General features: G+C 34.1%; 1 protein-coding gene across 3 annotated transcripts in view; it reads right to left on the bottom strand.

Annotated features, from left to right (window-relative positions):
* The window catches only part of LOC149410684 (uncharacterized), a 55663-nt gene extending 54781 nt beyond the window's left edge, over positions 1 to 882 (bottom strand). For 2 of the 3 annotated variants that reach the window (XM_089648230.1, XM_089648232.1), the window contains exon 1: positions 723 to 882. The gene's annotated coding sequence lies outside the window, so the exon portion shown is untranslated. Of the gene's footprint in view, positions 1 to 536 lie in introns of all 3 variants that reach the window. The other variant, XM_089648231.1, reaches the window with a different exon arrangement.
* Between the last annotated feature and the right edge of the window lie 12578 nt (positions 883 to 13460).

Here is a 13460-nt window from a genome sequence, read left to right as displayed (position 1 = left end):
TCAATAAATTCACGTATCGATAAGAACATTTTGACAGTTGTTGCTGTAGGACATAACCAGACATAACCTACAAAAAAAACTGTGCGTGTAAAAATGTGACGAGATGCACTTTTTCCTCGAGTTTCTAGACTACTTTTGTAAGATCATCATTAATAATTGCTGGAACTACACATTGATGCCATAATGAGATATAAAAAACTGTTAATTGAGTGAAAAACAGTCACAATCCGTACGAAAAAAAAGAGGGAAATATTTTTACTTACTTTTAGTGAACGATAATTTATTTCACGTATTTCCGATCGTTTCCAATTACTTGGGAATACGAAAATTCATCACAGCGAAGTGACTTGTAGATCACAAAGATGAAAACTTCACTCCCAAAGAAAATAATTTACATCTTGTTCAAAAGTAACACAAGTCAAAATGCCGAGGGCACACAACGGTCGCAAATATACTGTACACATATTTACATTAAAAAATCACTGCAGTAATGTATTATTACACAATTTTGGGAAACTCGATGTGTAAAAGATTACCTGTATTATAAATACACCGGCATACGAATATACAGTATTATCATTCGTTGTTTTAAAATACCATCCATCCGATAAACAGAATAAACACGAAGCATTTATACTAAAAACACCAAAGCATATTGTATTATCTTTTTGTTTAACTTTAGACGTATTATAAACATTATTCAGCACGGCTGTCAGACCTACCAGGTATTTCAAATTTCCGGCCAAAATAATTCAGTGAAATTTGTGTGGCTATTGAGTGCAGCGCGTGGTGAATTATTTTATTTTCCTCGAGATTTCATCGATGCTTTTTCTTCAGACGGCGACATTTTGAACAACTTCTCGTGTTGGCAGCCAGTCGCAGGGCGTCATTTCGGAAAAGTAAACGAACCACACACGAAGGGCATCGGCCACACGGGCGATGGAGACGGTTTTACTCGATACCGAGTGAATCACCACCCGTGTGGACTGTGGACATTGTGGATTATTGTAAACAGCATTAGCGTCATAAAGTAAAATTCATGGTATGATGAGATTTGCACGGCGGCATAAATAAACCACTCACGGCGGTATTGCAGCACTACTATTCGAATTACGAATTGTATTGAATGGTGTCTCGTGTGACGTCTCAAATCATAAAACTTAATTCGTATTCATAATTTAGAAAGTAAATAAATTACCGACATTTTAAATATTTCTACATTAGAAAAGAGACGAAAAATAAAAACCTAACCTTTTTATTAAAATTTTTGTACTCTAAATTTGATAGTTGTGAGTCCCTGGACTTAATGAACCTTCACGTACCTAATTTAATAATCAGACGTTTAAATTTTAGCTGGTCAACTCGACACTTAAAAGCACATTGGCAAAGGAGAACCTTCTTTTAACAAAGTAGATCAAATTTTTATTTAGAAATCTTGTTCAATTTTTGTCATTCAATAAAAGTTGATCAACTGAAACGTCAGAACGCGGCATTAACGGATCACTAGACCTGGGGTAGGCAGACCGCAGCTCGCGAGCCGCATGCGACTCTTTTCATAGGCATTTGCGGCTCTTCGACTCCAATCCGCAGCCTCATTAGAAGAGCACGATACTCAAAAGATGCAGTGATAATGCACATTGAACTCAAATTTACTTTAAATTTAAATGTCACTTTATGAATGGAACTGCTCGTGTAAAGAATTCTGCAAGTACCTACCTATAAAATAATCGGTTCCAATTTTTAAAATGACAGTTAAATTTTTTTTAAATCCAAGTTTTAGAGTGAAGTTCACTGAACCGGAGTTACAAACAGAGTCACAACCAATATTAGTATTTTTAAAAAATAAAGTATTGTCTGTGGGTGTGTTTTGTTTTTTATACAAATCTTAGTTTTAATCCGAGATTGATGAAATTTCGTACACCTTCAAAATAAGCTGAAGATCACTGTCTATATTTTGATAATTTTTGATTAAATTTTGCACATTTGACGTTCAAAATTAGGATTACATAGTTATGTAACACCAATCTTCAAAAAGGGAGATAAAGAAAGTAACTAATTAAATTATAGAAACAAAGTAACAAATTAAATTATAGACCGTTTTGCATACTATCAACAATTCCAAAAAAAATATATGCTGATTCTGGATAAAATAATTGGCATAATATTAAAGGCAGCATATGTCCTGTGGTTTTATAACCGACAAATTAACACTACTTGGTAATCATATTCTCTAACAAAATTTAATTTCCGATGCGATATATTTGCTGACTTCAGCAAAGCGTTCGGCAAGGTTTGCATTTGTCACGCTATTCCAGTAGAAAAACTGTTTAAAGCTGAAGTTAGTGGAAATATGTTGCGCTCACAGACATAGGAATTAATAGACGAGAAGATAATGGCGAGGGGTAAAATCAACTGTTGAAGAACGAAGGGAGTGAAGCTGACTGTGATTCGTCAGTAAATCAATCTGACAGTAAATAGGCATCTCGCATTATAATATCACCATTTACTTCTTAAAAGTAAAATCTGCTTTTGAACGAATAGACATTTTTACATGGGAGCGCAAATTACTCGCCACGTTATGAACAAATTTGCGAAGTCCGAATTCGGCAAAAAAATTCGGTTCTATTTTCAGAGTCGAATATTTCGTTTAAGTATTTAGTTAAGACACTTTTATAAATGTTCATAATTTACTTCCCAGCAACCAACCAGCTTTGTGTTTCCCGTCCAGACGTTTCTCGATGTGATAGTAACAACTGATTCATATTATACGATGTGAATATGCTTAAAATAAAGTAAAATAATGCTTATATATGGAATGTAATACGACAATTGGGTTTGTTCTCTTTTCCACATCTATTTTTACAAGTTTTCATAGTACAAGTCAACATTTTGCCGTGTTATTTTGTAAAATGAACCGATGATGCCTCGACCATAGTTCGCACAAGAATGATGACGTCACGTTTTCAAATTTCACTTGAGGCCATACGCGAGCACAGCCGGCTCCAATGGAACCGGTATGGGGAGTGGGGATAATACGCTTTTAATCACTTAGGGCAGGTCTACTAATATTCATATGTCTATGGTTGCGCTGGTTTAAAAATTATGTTACAAACTTTGCGTTAAACTAAATCATCATAATGATTTTTTTTGCATCCAGTGGTGTACCACAAGGTTCCCACATCGGACCTGTTTTATTTAAACTTTTTGCGACATTTGTAATATTTTGTATCGATGCTACTGGAATATTCGGGAACGTTCGCCAATTTAAAACGCATTGTAACTCTCTAAATACGATTATATATACCTACAATTCTGAATATTCTCGACGCACTGTGCGCTATAAAACGGGCGCATCGAGATGTACTCAGTCAGTCATCAATTAGCAGTTACAACAGTGACCATCCTGCGGTCCCTGCAAGCGCCCGCTATAGTTGATTTATGCGCCGGCTGCCTACTGAGCGGCCACTTGGCCGACGCCCCCGCGTCGCGCCCCGAGGTTCCTCCACTGCCTCGCTACAGGCTACACGAATCTAACTACGTCAGGCTCTGCACAGACTTTACAAAAGAGGCTACGGATTACCATGGACTCCTCGGGATCACATCAGCGCCCTGGCGCCGGATATCATCCCTAGCCTACGCTCCTCCTCGCCTAGACCCCGTGACATCTTCGCCGGTCTGCGCCTAGGCCCCGCGGCATCGTCGCTGGCCTGCATCTCCCGCACATCTGCCGACCAGGCCAACCCTCCCTTTGGCTATCCTTTTTCACACTGGAGTACACGGAAGACGCCAGTCATCCCCAGTGCTAAACACATCCACGTGTCCGGTCTCCACCAACGCGGGGTCGACTCACTGACTACCGCCTCGACCACTCACCGCCGTCATCGCCGCTTACTCCTGGTATCATCGTCATCGGTCCGGAGTCATCTCACAACTGCGCTACTGACTCACTCAAATAAAAGCTGTGACACAACAACCACCTATCTTTCATTTGTCTCAAGTAATCTGAAACTTTAAAAAATAATTCAAAGGTTGGACAACGGCTATACCAAATTCCCTATAATATTAATAATACCACCAACTTCTGACATTTTCCATACAGTCTGATGGCGACATGCTATACAAGCGTCTTCTAGCGGCATGAGTTTGGCGCCTTGGTTTTCATTCATATGTTTTATATGAAATATAATATTATTTACTACATTGCATGAACCCGGCGTTTCTAGGGGTTGTCGTAAGGAGATAGACATATACCATCCTGGACTTTTCTGTAGGCCTTTTTAAGATATTTAATTCCGTACGAAATTATTTTGATGTATATCACAAGGCTTAGACAGCGTTAGCAATATAGTACCTGAAAAGATATTTATACGACATTATTATAAAACATCGAATTTTCTCTACTTTCTATAAATATAATATGCACGTTTTATATATGTAAACCTGCCGGAAAAAATTCTATAAATGGTAATGAAAACGTTATCAAAATCCGGTGCGTGGTTAAAAAGAACTCAGCGCACAAACAGACAGACGCCGCTAGCGACTTTATTTTGTACTATTTACAGATTTTACTTTAATAAATTATAGAAATCAAAAAAAAATAAAAATTTGGTAAGCTAAATCCGACCTTACTGCTTTCTTTTGCTCATACATAAAAAAAATAAAGCGACTATCAACTCTGTCATTGATGGTTTGGGTAATAAAATACTTTTATAATTGTGAGAATTTACAAAAAAAATCAATATAGTTATTTTAATATGAATGCATAACAATTCACTATATATTAATATTAGATTTAATGTATTCAATAATTAAGAACACATTTTACAAATTGTGTTTTAAACATCAACATTGACAATGATTTATAACAGTTGAAGTTACTTCAACATGAACTTATAACGATTCCAAAATATCAGCCGGTAAAAATGGCTTGAAAAGTTCGAACCCAAGAAAGATAATTTTTTTTAAATAGAACTTTTAACAGATTATGTGTCTGATAAAGATTTGGAACGTGATTCTTATCATGATTCCAAGAATTCAGTCCATTTGGTACCATTGAGCATAAAAAAATTGCTTTAAATTTAATTGATTTCGTTTTGAACCAAGATTCTTATAACGATTCCAAAATTACAGCCCGTTTGGTACCATAGAGCTTGAAAACATGGTTTTAAAAGGTCTGAAATGAGTACCCATAGGAATAAAGATATAAATATACAACTTTAGGCAGACTTTGTGATTGATTTCGTTTTGGACCAAGATTTTTATAACGACTCCAAAATTTCAGCACGTTTGGTACAGTAGAGCTTGAAAAAATGGCTTTAAATGTTCGAACACAAGTCTGGAATTAGTGCACATAGGAATTATGATTTTTCTAGAAATGCAATTTTATGCAGATGTTGTGAAAGATTTCGTTTTGGACCATGATTCTTATCACGATTCCAAAATTTCAGCCATTTTGGTACCATAGAGCCTGAAAAAATGGCTTCCATAGTTCGAACCCAAGTCTGAAATTTGTGCCCACAAAAATGATGATTTCTTTAAAATTACAACCTAATGCAGATTTTGTGACTAATTTCGTTTTGGATCATAATTCTTTTCACGATTCTAAGATTTGCGAACCTTTGGTACCATAGAGCTCGAAAAAAAGGGTTTTATAGTTCGAACCCATAGACATATGAATATTAGTAGACCTGCCCTAAGTGATTAAAAGCGTATTATCCCCACTCCCCATACCGGTTCCATTGAGCCGGCTGGGCTCGCGTACGGCCTCAAGTGATATTTGAAAACGTGACGTCATCATTCTTGTGCGAACTATGGTCGAGGCTTCATCGGTTCATTTTACGAAATAACACGGCAAAATGTTTACTTGTACTATGAAAACTGGTAAAAATAGATGCGAAAAAAGAGAATAAACCCAATTGTCGTATTACATTCCATATATAAGCATTATTTTATTTTATTTTAAGCATATTCACATCGTATAATATGAATCAGTTGTTACTATCACATCGAGAAACGTCTGGACGCGAAACACAAAGCTGGTTGGTTGCTGGGAAGCAAATTATGAACATTTATAAAAGTGTCTTAACTAAATACTCTGAAACTAACTACGATTCTGAATATAGAAGCTGCCTTACTTTGCCGAATTTGGACTTCGCAAATTTGTTCATAACGTGGCGAGTAATTTGCGCTCCCATGTAAAAATGTCTATTCATTCAAAGCAGATTTTACTTTTAAGAAGTAAATGGTGATATTATAATGCGAGATGCCTATTTACTGTCAGATTGATTTATTGACGAATCACAGTCATCTTCACTCCCTTCGTTCTTCAACAGTTGATTTTACCCCTCGCCTTTATCTTCTCGTCTATTAATTCCTATGTCTGTGTTCGAACCCAAATCTGAAATTAGTGCCCACAGGATTGATGATTTTTTTTAAAAATACAACCTAAAACAGATTTTGTGAATGATTTCGTTTTGGACCATGAATCTGATAACTATTCCAAGATTTCATCGCCTTTATTACCATAGAGCCTGAAAAAATGGCTTCTAAAGTTCGAACCCAAGTTTGAAATTAGTGCCCACAGGAACGATGATTTTTTTTAAAATTACAACCTATTGCAGATATTGTCACTGATTGCGTTTTGGACCATGATTCTTATCCTAAATAATTCTTTATCATAAATTCTTATCCATAGAGCCTAAAAAAATGCCTAAATGATTCTTACAACGATTCCGAAACAAAACAATTCTGACAACGATTCAGCCCGTTTGGTACCGTAGAGCCTGAAAAACTGCCTTTAAAAGTTCGAACCTAAGTATGAAATTAGTGCCAATAAGAATTAATTCGTTAAAATACATGATTATTATGTCAAATCCAAAATTTCAGTCCGTCTTGTAACGTAGATACTGAAAAATTGACTTTTGAACCCAAGTAAGAAATTACTGCCCATAAGAATGAAGATTTTTTCAGAAATGCAACTTAATGCAAACTTTGTGATTGATTTCGTTTAAAAACATGATTATTATCATTATTCCAAAATTTCAGCCCGTTAGGTAGCATAGAGCTTGAAAAAGTGCTTCCAAAGATCGAACCCAAATCTTAAAATAGCGCCATTAAAAATGATGATTTTCTTAAAATTCAGCTTTATGCAGATTTTCTGATTGAATTCGTTTTTGATCATGATTCTTATCACTATTCCAAAATTTCAGCACGTTTGGTCCCATAGAGCCAGAAAAAACTGCTCCTAAAATTCGAACACAAGTATGAAAATAGCGTCCATAAAAATCAAACTTTTCGCAGATTTTCTGATTGCATTCGTTTTTGATCATGATTCTTATAACTATTCCAGAATTTCAGCCCCTTTGGTCCCATAGAGCTTGAAAAAACTGCTTCTTAAGTTCGAACCCAAGTCTGAAATTAGTGTCCATAAAAATATATTTTTTATAAAAATAGAATGTGTTGAGATTTTATGACTGAATTCATTTTTGATCATGATTCTTATCATTATTCCATAATTTCAGCCCGTTTGGTCACATAGAACCTGAAAAAACTGCTTCTAAAGTTCGAACCCAAGTCTTAAATTAGCGTCCATAAAAATCAAGATTTTTCTAAAAGTCCAATTTTATTGAAATTTTGTGATTGAATTCGACGTTAACCTAAATTCTTATCACTTTTTGAAAATTTCAGTCAGTTTGGTACTATAGAGCATGAAAAATGCCTTTAAACGTTCGAACCCAAGTCTTAAAAAAGCGCTCATAAAAATGATTATTTTCTTAAAATCCATCTTTATGCAGATTTTGTGAAGAAATTCGTTCAAGAACAGGATAATTATCATTATTCCAAAATTTCAGCCCGTTTGGTCCCATAGAACCTGAAAAAACTGATTCTAAAATTCGAACCCAAGTCTGAAATTAGCATACATAAAAATCATTATTTTTCTGAAAATCCATCTTTTTGGAGATTTTGTGACTGAATTCAATTTGGTCACCGATTCGTATCATTATTCCAGAGTTTCAGCCCGTTTGGTCCCATAGAACCTGAAAAATCTGCTTCTAAAGTTCGAACCCAAGTCTGAATTTAGCCTCCATAAAAATCATGATTTTCTGAAATTTCATCTTTTTGTAAATTTTGTTACTGAATTCAATTTGGTCACCAATTCTTTTCATTATTCCAAAATTTCAGCCCGTTAGGTAGCATAGAGCTTGAAAAAGTGCTTCCAAAGATCGAACCCAAATCTTAAAATAGCGCCATTAAAAATGATGATTTTCTTAAAATTCAGCTTTATGCAGATTTTCTGATTGAATTCGTTTTTTATCATGATTCTTATCACTATTCCAAAATTTCAGCCCGTTTGGTCCCATAGAGCCAGAAAAAACTGCTCCTAAAATTCGAACACAAGTATGAAAATAGCGTCCATAAAAATCATATTTTTTCTAAAAATCCAACTTTTCGCAGATTTTCTGATTGCATTCGTTTTTGATCATGATTCTTATTACTATTCCAGAATTTCAGCCCCTTTGGTCCCATAGAGCTTGAAAAAACTGCTTCTTAAGTTCGAACCCAAGTCTGAAATTAGTGTCCATAAAAATATATTTTTTATAAAAATAGAATGTGTTGAGATTTTATGACTGAATTCATTTTTGATCATGATTCTTATCATTATTCCATAATTTCAGCCCGTTTGGTCACATAGAGCCTGAAAAATCTGCTTGTAAAGTTCGAACCCAAGTCTGAATTTAGCCTCCATAAAAATCATGATTTTCTGAAATTCCATCTTTTTGCAGATTTTGTGACTGAATTCAATTTGGTCACCAGTTCTTTTCATTTTTCCCGAGTTTCAGCCCGTTTGGTAACATAGAGCCTGAAAAAACTGCTTCTGAAAATCGAACCCAAGTCTTAAATTAGCATCAATTTTATTGAAATTTTGTGATTGAATTCGACGTTAACCAAAATTCTTATCATTTTTTGAAAATTTCTGCCAGTTTGGTACTATAGAGCCTGAAAAATGCCTTTAAAAGTTCAAACGCAAGTCTAAAATAGCGCTAATAAAAATGATAATTTTCTTAAAATCCTTCTTTTTGCAGATTTTGTGAAGAAATTCGTTCAAGAACAGATTGGTTCTATAGAGCCTGAAAAAACTGCCTCTAAAGTTGGAACCCAAGTCTGAAATAAGCATACATAAAAATCATTATTTTTCTGAAAGTCCATCTTTTTGCAGATTTTGTGACTGAATTCGATTTGGTCACCGATTCTAATCATAATTCTTAAGTTTCAGCCCGTTTGGTCTCATGGAGCCTGAAAAAGATGCATCAAAAGTTCGAACCCAAGTCTGAAATAAGCGTCCATATAAATCATAATTTTTCTGAAAATCCATCTTTTTGCAGATTTTGTGACTGATTTCGATTTGGTCACCGATTCTTATCATTATTCCATAATTTCAGCCCGTTTGGTAACATAGAGCCTGAAAAAACTGCTTCTAAAAATCGAACCCAAGTCTTAAATAAGCGTCAATTTGATTGAAATATTGTGATTGAATTCGAAGTTAACCAAAATTCTAATCACTTTTTGAAAATTTCAGTCAGTTTGGTACTATAGAGCCTGAAAAATGCGTTTAAAAGTTCGAACCCAAGTCTTAAAATAGCGCTAATAAAAATGATGATTTTCTTAAAATCCATCTTTATGCAGATTTTGTGAAGAAATTCGTTCAAGAACAGGATAATTATCATTATTCCAAAATTTCAGCCCGTTTGGTCCCATAGAACCTGAAAAAACTGATTCTAAAATTCGAACCCAAGTCTGAAATTAGCGTCGATAAAAATCATGATTTTTCTGAAATTCCATCTTTTTGCAGATTTTGTGACTGAATTCAATTTGGTAACCGATTCTTATCATTATTCCAGAGTTTCAGCCCGTTTGGTCTCATAGAGCCTGAAAAAACTGCCTGTAAAGTTCGAACCTAAGTCTTAAATTAGTCCATAAAAATCATGATTTTTCAAAAAATCCAATTTTATTGAAAATTTGTGATTGATTTCGATGTTTACCACAATTTTTATCACCTTTTGAGAATTTGAGCCAGATTGGTACTATAGAGCCTGAAAAAATTGATTCTAAAGTTCGAACCAAGTCTGAAATAAGCATACATAAAAATCATTATTTTTCTGAAAATCCATCTTTTTGCAGATTTTGTGACTGAATTCAATTTGGTCACCGATTCGTATCATTATTCCAGAGTTTCAGCCCGTTTGGTCTCATAGAACCTGAAAAATCTGCTTCTAAAGTTCGAACCCAAGTCTGAATTTAGCCTCCATAAAAATCATGATTTTCTGAAATTTCATCTTTTTGTAAATTTTGTTAGTGAATTCAATTTGGTCACCAATTCTTTTCATTATTCCAAAATTTCAGCCCGTTAGGTAGCATAGAGCTTGAAAAAGTGCTTCCAAAGATCGAACCCAAATCTTAAAATAGCGCCAATAAAAATGATGATTTTCTTTAAATTCAGCTTCATGCAGATTTTCTGATTGAATTCGTTTTTGATCATGATTCTTATCACTATTCCAAAATTTCAGCCCGTTTGGTCCCATAGAGTCAGAAAAAACTGCTCCTAAAATTCGAACACAAGTATGAAAATAGCGTCCATAAAAATCATATTTTTTCTAAAAATCCAACTTTTCGCAGATTTTCTGATTGCATTCGTTTTTGATCATGATTCTTATTACTATTCCAGAATTTCAGCCCCTTTGGTCCCATAGAGCTTGAAAAAACTGCTTCTTAAGTTCGAACCCAAGTCTGAAATTAGTGTCCATAAAAATATATTTTTTATAAAAATAGAATGTGTTGAGATTTTATGACTGAATTCATTTTTGATCATGATTCTTATCATTATTCCATAATTTCAGCCCGTTTGGTCACATAGAGCCTGAAAAAACTGCTTCTGAAAATCGAACCCAAGTCTTAAATTAGCGTCCATAAAAATCATGATTTTTCTAAAAGTCCAATTTAATTGAAATTTTGTGATTGAATTCGACGTTAAGCAAAATTTTATCACTTTTTGAAAATTTCAGCCAGTTTGGTACTATAGAGCCTGAAAAATGCGTTTAAAAGTTCGAACCCAAGTCTTAAAATAGCGCTAATACAAATGATAATTTTCTTAAAATCCATCTTTATGCAGATTTTGTGAAGAAATTCGTTCAAGAACAGGATTATTATCATTATTCCAAAATTTCAGCCCGTTTGGTCCCATAGAACTTGAAAAATCTGCTTGTTAAGTTCGAACCCAAGTCTGAATTTAGCCTCCATAAAAATCATGATTTTCTGAAATTCCATCTTTTTGCAGATTTTGTGACTGAATTCAATTTGGTCACCAATTCTTTTCATTATTCCTGAGTTTCAACCCGTTTGGTAACATAGAGCCTGAAAAATGCCTTTAAAAGTTCAAACGCAAGTCTAAAATAGCGCCAATAAAAATGATAATTTTCTTAAAATCCATTTTTTTTGCAGATTTTGTGAAGAAATTCGTTCAAGAACAGATTGGTTCTAAAGAGCCTGAAAAAACTGCCTCTAAAGTTGGAACCCAAGTCTGAAATAAGCACACATAAAAATAATTATTTTTCTGAAAGTCCATCTTTTTGCAGATTTTGTGACTGAATTCAATTTGGTCACCGATTCTAATCATAATTCTTAAGTTTCAGCCCGTTTGGTCTCATGGAGCCTAAAAAAGATGCATCAAAAGTTCGAACCCAAGTCTGAAATAAGCGTCCATATAAATCATAATTTTTCTGAAATTCCATTTTTTTGCAGATTTTGTGACTGAATTCGATTTGGTCACCGATTCTTATCATTATTCCATAATTTCAGCCCGTTTGGTAACATAGAACCTGAAAAAACTGCCTCTAAAGTTGGAACCCAAGTCTGAAATAAGCACACATAAAAATCATTATTTTTCTGAAAGTCCATCTTTTTGCAGATTTTGTGACTGAATTCAATTTGGTCACCGATTCTAATCATAATTCTTAAGTTTCAGCCCGTTTGGTCTCATGGAGCCTAAAAAAGATGCATCAAAAGTTCGAACCCAAGTCTGAAATAAGCGTCCATATAAATCATAATTTTTCTGAAATTCCATCTTTTTGCAGATTTTGTGACTGAATTCGATTTGGTCACCGATTCTTATCATTATTCCAAAATTTCAGCCCGTTTGGTCCCATAGAACCTGAAAAAACTGATTCTAAAATTCGAACCCAAGTCTGAAATTAGCGTCCATAAAAATCATGATTTTTCTGAAATTCCATCTTTTTGCAGATTTTGTGACTGAATTCAATTTGGTAACCGATTCTTATCATTATTCCAGAGTTTCAGCCCGTTTGGTCTCATAGAGCCTGAAAAAACTGCTTGTAAAGTTCGAACCTAAGTCTTAAATTAGTCCATAAAAATCATGATTTTTCAAAAAATCCAATTTTATTGAAAATTTGTGATTGATTTCGATGTTTACCACAATTTTTATCACCTTTTGAGAATTTGAGCCAGATTGGTACTATAGAGCCTGAAAAAATTGATTCTAAAGTTCGAACCAAGTCTGAAATAAGCATACATAAAAATCATTATTTTTCTGAAAATCCATCTTTTTGCAGATTTTGTGACTGAATTCAATTTGGTCACCGATTCGTATCATTATTCCAGAGTTTCAGCCCGTTTGGTCCCATAGAACCTGAAAAATCTGCTTCTAAAGTTCGAACCCAAGTCTGAATTTAGCCTCCATAAAAATCATGATTTTCTGAAATTTCATCTTTTTGTAAATTTTGTTAGTGAATTCAATTTGGTCACCAATTCTTTTCATTATTCCAAAATTTCAGCCCGTTAGGTAGCATAGAGCTTGAAAAAGTGCTTCCAAAGATCGAACCCAAATCTTAAAATAGCGCCAATAAAAATGATGATTTTCTTTAAATTCAGCTTTATGCAGATTTTCTGATTGAATTCGTTTTTGATCATGATTCTTATCACTATTCCAAAATTTCAGCACGTTTGGTCCCATTGAGCCAGAAAAAACTGCTCCTAAAATTCGAACACAAGTATGAAAATAGCGTCCATAAAAATCAAACTTTTCGCAGATTTTCTGATTGCATTCGTTTTTGATCATGATTCTTATTACTATTCCAGAATTTCAGCCCCTTTGGTCCCATAGAGCTTGAAAAAACTGCTTCTTAAGTTCGAACCCAAGTCTGAAATTAGTGTCCATAAAAATATATTTTTTATAAAAATAGAATGTGTTGATATTTTATGACTGAATTCATTTTTGATCATGATTCTTATCATTATTCCATAATTTCAGCCCGTTTGGTCACATAGAGCCTGAAAAAACTGCTTCTGAAAATCGAACCCAAGTCTTAAATTAGCGTCCATAAAAATCATGATTTTTCTAAAAGTCCAATTTAATTGAAATTTTGTGATTGAATTCGACGTTAAGCAAA

The sequence above is a fragment of the Hesperophylax consimilis genome, chromosome 27, assembly GCF_061612785.1.
Source record: "Hesperophylax consimilis isolate HC1 chromosome 27, BYU_Hcon_1.0, whole genome shotgun sequence".
NCBI lineage: Eukaryota > Metazoa > Arthropoda > Insecta > Trichoptera > Limnephilidae > Hesperophylax > Hesperophylax consimilis.
The sequence above is the reverse complement of the archived record's forward strand: the minus strand, read 5'-3'. Positions and strand labels throughout refer to the sequence as shown.